Source organism: Scylla paramamosain, chromosome 47 (assembly GCF_035594125.1).
Source record: "Scylla paramamosain isolate STU-SP2022 chromosome 47, ASM3559412v1, whole genome shotgun sequence".
Lineage (NCBI taxonomy): Eukaryota > Metazoa > Arthropoda > Malacostraca > Decapoda > Portunidae > Scylla > Scylla paramamosain.
This window is the reverse complement of record NC_087197.1, coordinates 7,093,779-7,108,415: the sequence shown is the minus strand read 5'-3', so window position 1 is coordinate 7,108,415 and position 14,637 is coordinate 7,093,779.

The following is a 14,637-nucleotide window of genomic DNA, read 5'->3' as shown; positions in this document are numbered from 1 at the left end:
AAGCACTTGTTCAGGGTGTGTTGTGAACTTATCATTAAACCCAGCTGTGACCTCACAGAACCTTTGTGTCTCACAATACATGGGGCCAGTCACAGCCTGTCCTTTAAAGTCAACTCTCTTGCTTCACACAAAATTACAAGCACCTAATTACAGACACACCCCTCACTCAAAATTCAAATTTATTATGGCTATTCCCACACCAGCCTCGGAGTCCCACCTGGGAGGGAAGCACAAATATCCCCAGGTCAGACTGCTCTTTTGTTATCGACCCTAAGTGTCTTGACACACCTCAACTTTTTTTTAATTAACTCCTGCAACATTCGCGGTCTAATTTTCTAATCTATAGATCTAATTTTCAATCTATAGAACACCACCTCTTTTCTACTAAACCTCATCTTCTTTTCCTCACTGAAACACAAGTGTCTGAGGCAACTGATAGTAGCCCCTTTTCTGTTCCTTCCTACTTTCTCTATCCTCATTTTTTATCCAAAGCTGGATGTTGTGTTTATGTGTGGAAAGACTTAACCTGCTCTCGTGCCCACGCTATTGAATCTTCCGAGTTTTCCACCATCTGGCTACAACTAGAGTGTCACTCTCAAACTAAAGTTATCTGTGCTGTATACCTCTCACTTAAAACTACTTCATATTACACGAAAACACTAAAAATCATGGATAACACCTTATTTCAACACCTTATATCAAAACTGTGTCTTATTTATTTATTTAGTTTCTTATTTACCTAAACGCCAAAATGCATGTAAATATCTGGACATGTGGCAACGAGACGACATTAAAAAAAACGTGACATTTCGGTGTTTTGGACGTATTAGGTACCAAATGGTAAAGAAAAAAAATAATAATAAAAACATCCTACATAAGAAATGAAATAAATATGATCGAAAACGCGTTTTTTGAGTATTTTTGAAATTCATACGTACCAAAACTCTCAAATACAGACTATACACCCTTTTCGGAGAAAGAGAACAACATTTGTGTTTTAAGAGTTTTCAGTTTGTTAGGTACCAAAACGCCAAAAATGCACGCAAAGAACCCTATATGAAGAAAAAAAAAATTTCAAAAGCCTGTAATAAGGCTGTTTTTCAAGTTAATGAATACGAAAACGCAAAAATGCATGCCAAACAAACTATAAAAGAAAAGAAAATAACATTAACAAAAACGTGGCTTTTGAGAGGCTACCTTCTTTCTTACCAAAATGCTAAAAAGCATGCAATACACCTTTTATTGAGAAACATAACAACCTTATCAAAAACGTCTATTTTGAATATTTTTTTTGAGTTTGTTAGGTGCCAAAACGACAAAATGCATGGAAAGCACCTTATATGGGGTAACGTAACGACATTACTAAAAAGGTGTCATTTAAGTGTTTTTGAGCACATTAAGCATGAAAATGCTTAAAAGCATTGTTATTAAAACATAATTGTCATATAAATGTTTTTGAGGTTCTTAGGTACTGAAACGCTACAACACATGAATATTAATCTATATTTAGAAATAGATCACATCATTACCAAAAACACGTATTGTAAGATTCACCATGTTAGGTACCAAAACGCCGAAAACCATAAAAAGAACCATATATGAAGAAACAGGACATTACTGAAATCATGTATTATCAGTGATTTTGAACTTTTAAGAAAACAAAACTCCAAAATGCATGCAAATAAATCGATATGCGGTAAGGACAAAACAGTAGTACCGGAAACGTGTCATTTTGGTGTTTTTTGGACGTGTTAGTCACAAAGAAAAAAAAAATGGAAAATGCCCTACATGGGAGACCAAAACAACATAATCGAAAACGTGTCCTTACAATGTTTTTAAAATTCATACTTATTAAAACACGAAAGCGCATGCAAGATACCCTTTTCCAAAACACAACATTTCCAAAAACGTATGTTCTAAGTATGTTTTATTTTGTTAGGTATTAAACACCTAAACACATGCAAAGCAGCCAATACAGGGAAACACAGTTCTACAATAACAAACGTGTATTGTGAGTGGTTTTGAAGTTCTTAGGTATCAGAACGTTAAAACACGTGAATAATAATCTATACTCAGAAATAAAACATAACAAAAAATCTGTATTATGTCTTATTCACCATGTTAGGTAGCAAAACGCCAAAATACAAAAAACCCTATATGAAGAAAAAGAGCAATAATAACAGAAACCTGTATTGACTTTTAAACTTCTTAGGTACCAAAACACTAAAGTGCATGCAAAGCAAACTATATGGGAAATGAAAACAAAGTTACGAAGAACTTGGCTTTTGAGTGATTTTCAGTTTCTTTCGAGCCCTTTATGGAAAGCCAGGACAAAACGTGTATTTTGAATGTTTTGAGTCTGCAAGGTAACAAAATGCCAAAATGCATGCAAAACATCTTATATGGTGTAACATTACCAGAAATGTCTCATTTGTTGTTTTTGAGCATATTAGACACACAAAGAAAAAAAACGCTAAAAAGCATATAAAATGCCCTATATGGGACAACTAAATAATATTATCAAAATCGTGTCTTTTAGGTGTTTTCAGCTTCTTACGTACCAAAACTTTAGCATGTATTCAAAACACCCTTTCTATAGAAACAGAACATTACCAATATTGAGTGCGTTTTAGTTTATTATGTACCAAAACACCGAAACACATGCAAAGTACATAATATATGGAAACAAAATGGTATTTCCACAAACCTGTGTCATAAATGTTTTTGGGACTTAGGTACTGAACACAAAAATATCACTATATACTGAAAAAAAATAAATAAATAAAAATAAAAAAAATAAATAAATAAATAAAAAAAACATTAATTGTGAGTGTATTTCAACATATTAGGTATTAAAATGCCAAAATGTATACGAAGTACCCTATATAAAGAATAACATTATGAGAATCGCATTTTTTCAGTGTTTCTGAGCTTCTTAGTTACCAAAACTCCAAAATCCACGCAAATAACATTACCAGAAACTTGTCATTTCGGTGTTTATGGAAGTATTAGACACCAAAATGTTAAAAAAAAACAAAAAAAAAACATGGAAAACACCCTACATAGGAAACCAAAACAACAAAATCGAAAGCATTTCCTTTGAATGTTTTTAAGAATCTTACGTATCGAAACGCTAAAACGCATGCCAGATACCCTTTCTGGAAAAACAGAAGAACATTTCCAAAAACATGTGTTTTAAATCTTTTTCAGTTTGTTATTTACCAAAATGCCTAAACACATGAAAGATAACCAATGTATGGAAAGAAAAAGATATAATCACAAAGGTGTATTATTTGTGTTTTTAACGTTCTTAGTTATCAGAACGATAAAACACGTGAATAGTACTCTATAACAAACAAACAAAAATGGTATCATGTGTTATCCACCATGTTAGGTACCAAAACGCTAAAATACATACAAAGAACAATATATGAAGAAATAGAACATTACCAAAACCTTTATTATGGCTGTTTTTTGGACTTGTTAGGTATTAAAACACCAAAATGCATGCAAAGCACACTATGTAGAAAGAAGGAAACAACAATGCAAAAATATGGCTTTTGAGTGTTTTTTAGCTTCTTTCGAGCCAAAACATGAAAACGCATGTTCTGTTTCAGGAGAAACAGAACAGACATTGCTATAACAAATACAGGGGCACCCCAACGTTGTGTTCTGGCTCCACTACTTTTTGTATTGTACACAAATGACTGCAGAAGTAAATATAAAAGTTGTTCTATAATTAAATATGCAGATGACACGGCAATAGTGGGAAAAATCAGTAATGATGATTCACGAGAGTTCCTGAAGCAAGTTGAAGACTTTGTTACATGGTGCAATAATAACTTTTTAAATCTAAATGTAAAGAAAACAAAAGAAATGATAATTGATTTCCTCACAATTAACACAATTCCAGATCCACTAGTCATAGCCAATGAGCAAGTTGAAAGAGTACATGAATATAAATATCTTGGCGTAATAATTGATGACAAATTAACAGGATCTTCAAATACAACTAAATTATACAAAAAATGTAAACAGAGAATTCATTTTCTAAGAATATTGAAAAACATCCATATAGATCAATCAATATTATCACTATTTTATAAATCAGTAATTGAATCCATTTTGAGTTTTGCTATTACAGTATGGTATGGATCCTTAACATGTACGAGTAAAGATAGAAATAAACAAAAAAAAATTGTAAAGAACGCTGGTAAACTTAAAGCTAGAACTGATTCCCTAGATGATATATATATTATGATGGTGATAAAACAACTAAATAAAATTATGAATGATGTCCAGCATCCACTGCACTGCCTATACAAGTTCCTGAGATCTGGTAAAAGACTTGCCCTCCCAAAGCTGCAAACTACTAGATTTAAAAATACCTTTATTCCTAAGAGTATAGATCTCTTCAATTCCTTTGCTTCCCGCTAACTTTTGTTTTATGTGTGTGAGTGTGTATTTTTAATGATGTATTATTTTTAGTATATTATATTATATGTGGATGAGCTACTGAGCAAGCCAAGAAGATTTTCATGTTGTATGTAATTCAATGTGACAATAAAGCTTACTTACTTACGTACGTACTTACTTAATCAAAAACGTCTATTTACACTGTTTTTGACCTTGTTACGTTGGAAAATGCCAACATGCAAGCGTAACGAGACGAAATTACCAGAAACGTGGCATTTGTGTGTTTTTAAGGATATAAGACACCAATAAGCTAAAAAGCATGGGAAACATCAAATTTGGGAAAACTAAACATAATCAAAATCGTCTCATTTTTTTTTTTTTTTAGCTTATGTGCCAAAACTCTAAAACGAATAAAAAAAAAACTCTGTAGAAACAAAACATTAACAAAATCATGTTTTGAGATTTTTTTTTTTTTAGTTTATTGAGTACCAAAACGACAAAACACATGCAATGTAGCCAATATGAGGAAACTAAATGCTATTACCATAAGCTTCTCTTTTGAATAATTTTTGAGGTTCTTAGATGCTAAAATGCTAAACACATGAATATAACTTTATATTAAGAAAAGAATATCATTACAAAAAAAAAAAAAAAGTGTAGTATCAGTGTGTTTCACTGTTAGGTATTCCCAGTGACGTCTAAAGCACTGTTCAGGTGGTGCTGTGAACTTATCATTAAACCCAGCTGTGACCTCACTGAACGATTCCTTTTGTGTCTCACAACACAAGGGGGCAGTCACAGCCTGCTCTTTAAAGACAACTCTCTTCCTCCACACAAAACTACAAGCACCTAATAACACACACACCCTTCACTCAAAAATTTTAAAATCATCATGGCGACTCCTACACCAGCCTCGGAGTCCCCATCTGGGGAGGGGACCATAAATGTCCCCAGGTAGGACTGCCTTTCTGTCGACGATCCTAAGTGTCTTCACACCCCCCTCAACTTTTTCTTCATTAACTTCTGCAACATTCGCGGTCTAAGATCTAATTTTCAATCTATAGAACACCACCTCTCCTCTTCTAAACCTCATCTTATTTTTCCTCATTGAAACTCAGGTTTCTGAGGCAACTGACAGTAGCCCCTTTTCTGTTCCCTCCTACTTTCTCTATCCTCATTTTCAATCCAAAGCTGGATGTTGCGTTTATGTGCGCAACGACTTAACCTACTCTCGTGCCCACGCTCTTGAATCTTCCGAGTTTTCCACCATCTGGCTACGACTACAGAGTCACTCTCAAACTAAATTTATCTGTGCTGTATACCTCTCAACTAACTCCTCTGACTATAAGAAATTCTTTGACTACTTAATTTCTAAAGTGGAGCACATTCTGACCATCTTCTTTTTTGCAGAGATCCCCATTCTTGGAGACTTCAATGTTCACCACCAGCTTTGGCTTTCCTCTCCCTTCACTGAACAGCCTACAACTTTGCTATCCTCCACGACCTAGAGCAATTGGTGCAATGCCCTACTCGTATTCCTGACTGTCTTGGAGATACGCCCAACATTTTTCACCTTTTCCTGACCTCTAATCCTTCTGCTTATGCTGTCACCCTCTCTTCTCCGTTGGGGTCCTCCGATCACAATCTCATATCTGTATCTTGTCCTATTGCTCCAATCCCTCCTCAGGATCCCTCCTAAGTGAAGATGCCTCTGGTGTTTTGCCTCTGCTTATTGGGAGTACCTGAGGAGGTATTTTGCTGATTTTCCTTGGAATGACTACTGCTTCCGTGTCAGAGACCTGTCTTTGTGTATGAAAAAAAAAAAAAACATAACATTACGAAAAACGCGTATTTAGGGTCTTTTTCAGCTTCTTAGGTATCAAAACGTTAAAATCATACAAAACACCCTATATGGACAAACAATAACATAACCAAAAATATGTATTTTGAGTAATTTTGAGCTTGTTAGGCACAAAAATGGGATAATGCATACAAAATACCCGATATGGTGAAACAAAACGTAATTACCTGAAACGTTTATTATGAGTGTTATTGACCATAGAAAACAAAACGTTAAAACGCGCCAATAACACTCTATATGTAGAAACAGAACAACATTATCAGAAACTTATTTTTGACTGTTTTCACATTGTTAGGTACAAAAACGCCAAAATACATGCAAAGAACTTTTTATTAGGAAACGAAACGACATTACCAGAAACTTGCTTTTTTTTTTAGTGTTTTCATCGTTTTAGGTACCAAAACGCTAAAAAGCATATAAATAAGCAAAAACATGTCTTTTGTCTTTAGGCTTCAATATCAAAATGTTAAAATGCATGCAAAACATATTTTTGTTGACTGGGGACAAAATTGACTGGGACTGGCATTTCAGTGGGCATTTTTTTTTATTAGATTTTTGTTGCCCTTGGCCAGTATCCTTCCTACATAAAAAAAAAAAAAAAATATATATATATATATATATATATATATATATATATATATATATATATATATATATATATATATATATATATATATATATATATTACATAGAAAAACGCGAAAATGCATGAAAAAATAGTCTATGTGGGTCAAAGAAAAAAAAAATATTAGAAATGCGTATTATGAGTGCTTTTGAGCTTCTTAGGTACAAAAACTTTAAGACGCATACAAAGCACTCTATATGGAGAAACAGATTAACGTTACCAAAAAGGTCTATTTTTTACACCAAAATGCCAAAATGCATACAAAGCACACTCTATGGTAAACTGAAACCGCATATCTAGAAACATATCTTTTGAGTGTCTTTGAGAGCGTTTATTTATAAACGAAACGGCATTTCGAGAAACATGTCTTTTCAGTGTTTATGGACGTAATAGGCACTAAAACCCTAAAAAAAAAAAAAACATGGAAATCACTACATGGAAAAAAAAAATATACATATATTATCAAAAATCAATTTTGATTTTTTTTTTTTATGCTATTTACGTATCAAAACGCTAAAACGCATTTAAAACACCCTTTATAGAGAAACAATAACTTTATCAAAAGTGTTTTTGAGCTTCTTACGAAGAAATCCGCCAAAATACATGGAAAGTACATTATATGGGAAAACAAAAGAATATTACGAGAGACGTGTATTTCGAGTGTTTTTGAGCTTCTTAGATACAAAACCGGTAAAGCTCACGAATAGTACTCTATATGGAGAAACAGAATAACATGTGCACTTTGAGTGATTTTCACATTGTTAGGTACCAAAACAAAAACAAAAATAAAAAGCATGGTAAAACGAAACCACTTTTCCAGAACAATGTCTTTTGAGTGTTTTTTTTTTTTTGGCGTGTTAGCCACCAGAACGCTACAAAGAATTCAAAGTAACATATATGGAAAAACAACAATACCAAAAATGTCTCTTCATAGCTTTTTTTTTCTAGATAGTTACGTACCAAAACGTTAAAAAGCATGCAAAACACCCTTTATGGAGAAACAGAATAACATTACCATTCTATAAGGGAAAACGAAAGGATATTGCTAGAAACGTGTATTAAGAATGTTCTTGAGTATCTTAATAGAACTGTATATGAAGAAACAGAACAACATTACTAGAAACATGTATTTTGAGTGCTTTTTACATTTGTAGGTACCAAAATGCCAAAATCCATTACAAGAAACGCATATTTTAAGTGATTTTGTGCATGTTTAAAAAGAAAACGCGATAAAGCATAGAAAGCACACTGTATGGGAAAACAAATCACTCCCAAAAACGTGTCTTTTGAGTGTTTTTCAAACGATATTAGAAGAAACATATATTATAAGTATTCCTAAGTTTAAGAACATCAGAAACACGTAATACACGTTTCTTGTAATATCGTTTAATTTCTGAAATACGGTACTTTCCATACACTTTGGTATTTTTTGTACGTAACAAACTCAAAATATTGAAAATTCCCTTTTTCTGGTAATGCTATTTTCTTTCTCTATAAACGGTATTTTGCAAGCTTGTTAGCGTTTTGGTCCGTAAGAAACTCAAAAACACAAAACACTCAAAAGGTACATTTTTTTAAAAATATCCCAATATAGGTTGCTTTCTATGTATTTTAGCATTTTGGGACCTAAAAAAAAAAATGAAATGCATGAATAGTACTTTATATGGAAAAAAAAACACTCCCAAAAAACGTTTGTTTTGAGTGCTTTTTACATTGTTAAGCACCAAAGCGTGTAAGTGCATGCAAGGCATTCTGCATGAGGAAATAAAAGGACATTACGAGAAACGTGTATTATTAGCTTTTTTTTTTTTTTTTTTTAGATATTTTTGGCATTTTGGTACCTAACATTGTGAAAATACTCAAAATAGACATTCCTGTTAAAATTTTTTATGCTGTAAATGCTAATCTCGGCATTTACTATAACTGGTGTTTAAGCAGCAAACTAACAGTCAATTTTAGCAAAATTTATTATGTTATTCATAAAGCACTGGATCAGGGGTACTGTGAACTTATCATTAAACCCAGCTGTGGCCTCACTGAACGTTTCCCTTTCTGTCTCACAACACAATGGGACAATCACAGCCTGCCTTCTAAAGACAACTCTCTTCCTCCACACAAAACTACAAACACCTAATTACACACACACTCTTCACTCAAAATTAAAAATTATCATGGCGACTCCTACACCAGCCTCGGAGTCTCCATCTGGGGAGGGGACCACAAATCTCCCCAGGTTAGACTGCTCTTCTGACATCGACTCAAAGTGTCTTGACACCCACTCTCAACTTTTTCTTCATTAACTTCTGCAACACCTCTCCTCCACGAAACCTCATCTTCTTTTCCTCAGTGAAACACAGGTGTCTCAGGAAATTGACAGTAGCCCCTTTTTCTTTTCTCTCCTACTTTCTCTATCCTCATTTTCAATCAAAAGCTGAATGTTGCGCTTTTGTGCGCAACGACTTAACCTGCTCTCGTGCCCATCCTCTTGAATCTTCCAAGTTTTCTACCATCTGGCTATGACTACAGAATCACTCTCAAACTAAATTTATCTGTGCTGTATACCTCTCACCTAACTCCTCTGACTATAAGAAATTATTTGATTACTTAACTTCCAAAGTGGAGCACATTCTGACTCTCTTTCCTTTTGCGGAGATCTCCATCCTTGGAGACTTCAATGTTCACCACCAGCTTTGGCTTTCCTCTCCCTTCATTGATCATCCTGGTGAACTAGCCTTCAACTTCGCTATCCTCCAGGACCTAGAGCAATTGGTACAACACCCTACTCGCATTCCTGACCGTCTTGGAGATACGTCCAACATTCTTGACCTTTTCCTAACCTCTAATCCTGCTTATGCTGTCACCCTCTCTTTTCTATTGGGTTCCTCTGATCACAATCTCATATAATTATGTATTTTGTCCTATCACTCCAATTCTTCTTCAGGATCCCCCTAAGTGGAGGTGCCTCTGGCGTTTTGCCTCTGCCTGTTGGGGGGACCTGAGGAGGTATTTTGCTGATTTTTGTTGGTATGACTACTGCTTCCATGTCAAAGACCCGTCTCTGTGTGCCGAGTGCATAACAGAGGTGATAGTGTCTGGCATGGAGGCGTACATTCCTCACTTTTTTTCGACCTAAACCTTTCAAACCTAGGTTTAACACAGCCTGTTCTCGTGCTATACATGATAGAGAGGTGGCCCACAAAAGGTACTTAAACTGTAGAGCGGGGATCGGTACAGAAACTTCCAGACAGGTGCCGTGAGTTTATTTGCAGGGCGCTGTTCACAGGCGCAGTTAGATTCCTCAGACACGGTCACAGCAAGTATACAACAACAGAGGCCCAAACTCCAGGTGGTGCTTAAATCACAATAAAGGAAAACCATTGTAGGCGTGTGTTTGTGGTGTTTTAGATAGGCGTCCAGTCAGCCGGATGACCGAGACCATGGCAGTACCCAACGAGGTGTAAACCACATTACTGGAACCTACCTCGAACTTCTAATGGTGTATCTATGTACTCCTACAATACTCCCCCTCAAGAACGGAGTTCACCTAGTAATATAAATTGTGAGGGTGTTGATTGAAATACACTGTCCTCCCTGAACGAGTTGTATGAGGGAAGTTAGGTATGGTATGGCGAGGAAGATCAGACTGGAAATGAGCAGAAGGGGAAGGTGTAGAAGCAGAGATATCAGGCAAAGGAGATGAATTAGAGTCTAAGGTAGACGTAGTCAGGTCATCTCTATCATTAGATGTTGCTTGTCTGGTGATTGGTATATAAGCTGGCTTCAGACGGTCAATAGATACAGATGTGTCACCCTGAGGAAGTCTGAGGATGAAATATTTCGGGTCACGTTGTATTACTTCATAAGGTCCCGAATAAGGAGCTTCTAAACTTTTGCGAACTTTGTCAATCCGCACCCAGACCTTTGAACATGAAAACAGAACGTTAGGAACATATGGTTTAAATGAGGAGTGACATTCACCTGATGAAAAGTTATAAAAATCAATGGCCTGCATTTCTTTAATCAAGTGGTGTATAGTATCTTTGTTCATTGATATTGGCGAGTCTTTAGTGATAATTGCAGAAGGACACAACATATGAGTTCCTGTGACAGCAGTGAATGGCGAGTAACTGGTCATATTAGGTGTCAAACGATATCCAAGTAAGACTATGGGCAAAGCATAAAACCAGTTCTCTTGTCTAGCACATATCACTGAATTTAGAGAGCGGTGATGGCGTTCAATGATACCGTTCGCTTGAGGATGATAAGCAGTTGTTCGCATGTGATGGAAGCCAGTAATTGAGGAAAGCTCAGAAAACAACTCACTTTCAAATTGAGCACCTCTGTCTGTCACTACCTGTAGCGGGACTCCAAAATGAGAAATCCAACCAGCCACAAATGCAATAGCGACGGAGCTCGCGGTGGTGTCTATTACAGGTATAGCTTCCGTCCATCTTGTCGCTCTGTCAATGCAAGTCAGAAGGTAACTGTATGGGAGAGGGTATGGGTAGTTAGGAAGAGTAGCAGGAGGCAATGGTCCAACAATATCTATATGAACAGTCTGGAAGCGATCAGTAGGAGTAGAAATAGGAGAAACTGGTGATATTGTGTGTCTGTGTGTTTTAGCTTGTTGACACTTAAGACAATTCGTTACAAACTCCCTTATATCTTTGTTCATACAAGGCCAGAAATAACGTTGTTTAATTAGTTTAGCAGTGGTCTTAATACCAGGATGAGATAGATCGTGTAATGAATGAATGACATTTATCCTAAGAGAAGAAGGAACAAACGGTCTTGGTGCGTTGTTAGATGTGTCGCACCATAGAGTAAGATTAGAGGGCAAGGTATAATTGGATAATCTTTCCTTGTACAAACCGACCTTGGTGTCACCTTCCTGGGAACGAGCTATGCCACACAAGTCGAAAGAATCAACTGAAATTGCACATGATGGTCTTGATAAACAATCGGCAACAACATTGTTGTCCCTATGGATGTACAGTACAGATGATACATATTCAGAGATTAAAGAAAGTTGCCGTTGTTGCCTATCAGACTTTGCAACTGACTTAGAATGAAAGGCAGAAACTAAAGGTTTATGGTCAAGGAACAAGGTGACCGAGTGGCCATCAATGAGTGTTTTAAAGTGAATGACAGCCAAATAAGAAGCTAAGAGTTCTCTGTCATAGGTGGAATTGGTTTTCTGAGTGTCAGAGAGCTTTTTGGAATAAAATCCTAGAGGCGTAGGCGTAGGCGGGTCATCTATAATCTGGTATAGAGCTGCGCCAACTGCGAAGCTCGAGCTGTCAGTCACAAGCTGGTAATCTGTTGCCTTCTGAGAGGGATAGGCGAGGGTAGGACAAGTAACTAGGGCTTGCTTCAAATTGTTGAAGGAGTCCCTTGCAACATCTGTCCATAAGAGAGATTTAGAAGATGGATTATGCTGTAAGAGTTCTGTCAATGAATAAGCAACATCGGCAAAATTAGGGATCATTTGTCTAAAGAAATTTAGCATCCCCATAAAACGGCGCAATGCAGTTGAAGTTTGAGGTAAAGGAAACTCTGAAATTGCAGTGACGCGGTTTTGAGGTGGTCTAATTCCATGAGCACTGGCCTCATAGCCAAGGAAGGTGAGCGATGACTTGAAAAATTCACATTTATCTATAGATAGTCTTAAGTTGTGTTTTGCTAAAGTAGAAAGAACAGTCTTAACATCAGCAATGTGTTCTTCAAGAGCTGTACTAGCTACTAAGATGTCATCCAAGTAGGTGAAAGTGTTCTTAACATTAACCAATATGGTGTCAATGAAGCGCTGAAAAGTGGAACCTGCATTTTTAAGACGAAAGGGCATATACAGAAATTCAAACAGACCAAACGGTGTGCATACTGCAGTCTTAGGTACATCGTCTTTGGCCACAGGGATCTGTAAGTATGCACGCTGTAAATCGATCTTTGAAAATATGGTCTTACCCTTAAGTGACATGGTGAGACAGCGCAAATGTGGTATGGGATATTTATCATTCACAGTTACGTTATTGAGTCCGCGATAGTCACCACAAGGTCTCCAAGCACCAGGCTCCTTCTTAGGCACGAGATGCAGAGAAGACGCCCAAGGTGCGTTAGAGCGCCGAATGATTCCGGCATTAAGCAAAAACTTATATTCATCTTTAGCCGCTTTGAGTTTCTCACCTGTCAAAGGTCTTGCTTTGAAATGTATAGGAGGCGAGTCACCTGTATCAATACGATGGTGTATAGTTTCCACAGGAGGTGTAGTGGCTGACAACTGCAAAGGTGAAGTGAGAACCGGAAACTGAGGAAGGAGTTCAGCAGCTTTTGAGTCTACCCCATTATAATTAACCAAATATGAAGAAATAGGAGAATAAGAAACTTCAAGAGGAATCTTACATTGGGTAGAGGAGTCTATTAGCGACTGGTTTTAATAGTCTACTATTAGTGAGTTAGCTGCAAGAAAATCGGTTCCCAAAATTGGATGTATAACGTCAGCAATGATGAAAGACCAAGGGAAGGAATGCCTAATACATCGTATCCCAAGGTCTACATCGACTTCACCATAACAATGTATGGGTTTACCTGAAGCATTAGTAAGAGTAACAGCAGTTGGCCTGAGGAACGGAGTAAGTTCTGATTCATTAGGAAGCAGCGAAAGTGATGAACCAATATCTATCAAAAATTGGCAATTCTTGCAGCCGATTGTGGCACTTACTTTAAGTGGCAGTCCGACGGTCGCAACTGATATTTCTACAGACTGCCCTACTAGTTTCCCACCTGGTGGAATACGCGAGTGGGAGAAGAAGAACGAGAATTAGGATGAGAATCTGACAAAATATTAGAAGCTGTAGAAGAAAGTATACACCATCGTTTACATGATTTTGCCCTGTTACCATAAGACAGATGGTACCTGCACACCTGAGGACGCTGCCCTTCATGAAAGGCGCGCACTCCAATGGGAACACAAGTTCTAGAAAATACATTATCCTGACAAGCTGAAGTGAAATTTGGGCCTCTATACCATTATCTCTGTTCCGGTTCGCAGGCCTGGACCCTTGTCTACCTTCCACCATGGAAACATTAGCGCTGTTGTTTACACTTGCATTACTTGAGCCATAGGCCTACAATGTCTCAGCTACACAAGCCATTTCCTCTAGTGTAGAGCTCTCCTCATATGTCACTAGGAGAGGTCTGATGCTACTAGGTAGTGCTTTAAAAAATTTCAACTTTATAAAGGAATCATCCATCCTTAGTTCAGCAGCTATTTTACGCAACTCTCTCAAATACCTGGAAGGTCTGTCACACATTATGTTATTTTGATTAACAAGAGAGTCAAAAAGTTCAGGTTTTGACCTGGTGAAAAGAGATATCAAAGATTGCTTTAATTCACCATAGTCTGAAGAATTGATGACTTCATCACTCAATTGATTGATTACTCTAAGTGGCAAATTTGATAATATATGGTGAAATTTAATACTTGAAACAGTGATCTTGGCAAGAACAAACTGTGATTCAATTACTGTAAAACACACCAGATGTAAGTAGCGAACCCTCGTCCTGCTTCGGCATAGTTCCAAGGGCATAGATTCCAAACAAGACAAAAGTTAAAATAATAGAGTACCTGGACGACCAGCATATAGTCACTGTGTAGTTATAGTCTGCCACCAATCACCACAGTCCGTAGGCCGTCCCTGCTCCACGATGATCACATCACGTCTAGTCACTCCGGGGT